This window comes from Propithecus coquereli, unplaced genomic scaffold (genome assembly GCF_000956105.1).
Source record: "Propithecus coquereli isolate 6110/MARCELLA unplaced genomic scaffold, Pcoq_1.0 Scaffold44, whole genome shotgun sequence".
In the NCBI taxonomy this organism is placed as follows: Eukaryota; Metazoa; Chordata; class Mammalia; order Primates; family Indriidae; genus Propithecus; species Propithecus coquereli.
In genome coordinates this window covers 1123013-1125366 of record NW_012150174.1, presented here as the reverse complement: position 1 = coordinate 1125366, position 2354 = coordinate 1123013, and the positions used below count along the sequence as shown (strand labels likewise).

General features: G+C 48.9%; 1 protein-coding gene across 1 annotated transcript in view; it reads right to left on the bottom strand.

Annotated features, from left to right (window-relative positions):
• The window catches only part of CSRP3 (cysteine and glycine-rich protein 3 (cardiac LIM protein)), a 16937-nt gene extending 15452 nt beyond the window's left edge, over window positions 1–1485 (bottom strand). The window contains exon 1 of the mRNA XM_012654241.1: window positions 1391–1485. The gene's annotated coding sequence lies outside the window, so the exon portion shown is untranslated. The remainder of the gene's footprint in view (window positions 1–1390) is intronic.
• Between the last annotated feature and the right edge of the window lie 869 nt (window positions 1486–2354).

The window sequence follows — 2354 nt, the reverse complement described above, 5'->3', positions numbered from 1 at the left end:
GGGCACCTGTGTGTCCGCCCCGGGAAGGCGCCAAGCCCTGGGAATGAGCTGCACCTCCTGCCCAGCAGCCGCGGCTCATTTCCACAGACCACAAGTGAGCGAGTTGTTCAGAAAGGAACCAACGCCGAGTCAGAAGAGTCCCTTACACTTTCCGGGTCATAAAGCAGTTTTACACAAATCGTGATAAACCGGACGTAGCCAGTGTTGAGGTTCGGTGCCCAAGATAAACTAATGACACAGGCCCTCCCTATTTCCCCATCCTTCCTGCTGTTCGCACCCACCCTTCCCTGCACAGGGCTGCCTCCTCCTCCCTCCAGCCCGGATGCAGGGGATGGTCAACGTGTGCTTTGTACGCTGCGTTGACTTGCATGCAGGAGACGAGTTTCCTCAGACCCGGTCCCCAGCTCCTCCCTCTCGGAGCAGCCACCGTCCTGCTCAGGGACGGAGCAGGAGTCAGAGGCAGCAGCTCTGCCCTTTCACACCCTTTCTGCTGAGACCACCGCTCAAAACCGCTTCTAGTCTCAATCGCACTTCTGCCCGTCATTCACTGGGACATTAAAAAAAATCCTTGACTGAAACTTGGAAGAAACCTTGGAAATCACCCCTCACCCCCATCTGGGAATTATCTTCCCATTTAGTAAAGCTTTTAATGGACTTTCAACGTAGCAATGTCTTTTTTGGGTCCAGTTTTGATTAATTTTAAATGATTAAGAGCAAGCCTGTTGCTGAACATCTTCGGGATGTAAAATTATTTTAAACCAACAAGCCCCAAATCTCAGTCATTCACCCACACCCTTTGAATAGTAGGATTCGAAAGCATAGTTAGAGCACAGGAACGCTGTCGTCTGTATTGCATCTGCTACAACCGCTTTGTATCTGCCCAGTCCTTCACAGTTTAGAAAAATGTCACCACCAGTTTATATTGATCCTTGCAGAGGTGGGGACCAAGACCCTGAGGGACTTTCTCAAAGTCTCTCACCCACTACTTATGTGGTGGTTCTAGGACTAGACGCAGGTCCATTGAAATTTAGCCGCCCGCTGGACTTTCTCTTATTTCTCTTTCCTGCCACCCCACCTAAGACAACAGGGAACATGACCCCACCATGAAAGTAGTTTTAGACCAAATATAATCCCTTGCTCATTTCTCTGTCTATGAGGTTCCCTTGAGCCCCCAAATATTAATCATCCTTTTAGGAATGTAGGAATTTTTTAACCTCCACTAGATCCACTCCAGAATCAGGTATAACTCGAACCTCCCTGCACTGAACTAGAGCAGATGCTGGCACTCGGGACATGAAACACACCCTTCCTCTTCTGCGACGCTTTCTAGTCCCAACCAGCCACCATGCCAGCCCGCCCCCAGCCCAGATGCCTGCTTCGCTCCACTCACCTGCCTATGTGGTCTCTGTTCTGCTCAACTGAGTAAGGGGGGCTCTCGTGCTCTTTAAATATATAGAGACTGTCACCAGTCTTGGCCTGCTTAGGGAAGGGCAGGAGGGAGGCCGAGGGGAGAGGGTGAATGAGACATGAGTAACACAACTGCTATCAGAGGCTGAAAATAGCCTGTGACCAAATCCCTGAGTTTTGTCCCCCCCCCCAACGCCAGCTGTGAGCCTCTTGGAGAACAATATCACTTGGGTTCTATTTTAATTGCCAGTTACTTATAGCACCAAGGGGTCAATTTATGGAGTATGTAAATTTCTGACAAGTGGTTCAAAGGGGAACAAGAGCAAAGGATTTCACATCTCAAATCCTTTCTCCAGGCCTCTACCCCACTGGCTTTCCTGGAAGTCAATGCAGGGTACCTGCGTGAATCATGAGTCATATCTGGGAGCCCTTGGGAACTCTGAGCCACAGGTCACCACGCTCCTGAAGAGAATGCGGAGCTAAAAATACGCTCGATGGGTGTCTGAAACGATACTTAGATAATCTCCTCAAAGAAGCTCTGCGGGGAGAAAGGTCAGCTAATTGTCAGGAGCCTGTTGCTCCTTCTGTCCTATGAAGAAAAGTTTCCTCTCAAAAGTTTTGAGTTACTTTGTCCATCATCTTTCTCTATTTAAGAACTTGACACTGCAGGGCATGAATCACATTTACAACAAGTCTTCATAAGTCTCTGTAGACCCACATTTTCTTTGGAGGTCTAATTTCGCTTTGCCTGGAATTCACACTGTTGGCTTTGATCAAGCATCATGGACTGACACAAATTATAGGATTTAAGACCTGACAAGGAGTTTGGAGATTTAAAGACCAACTTCCCATGTTATGGATGAGGAGACTGAGGCACAGACAGTGGAATTCAGGCCATCTGCTCCTCAGGCGCAGGCGCCGTCCACCCGCGTTGACCTGGATGTTGT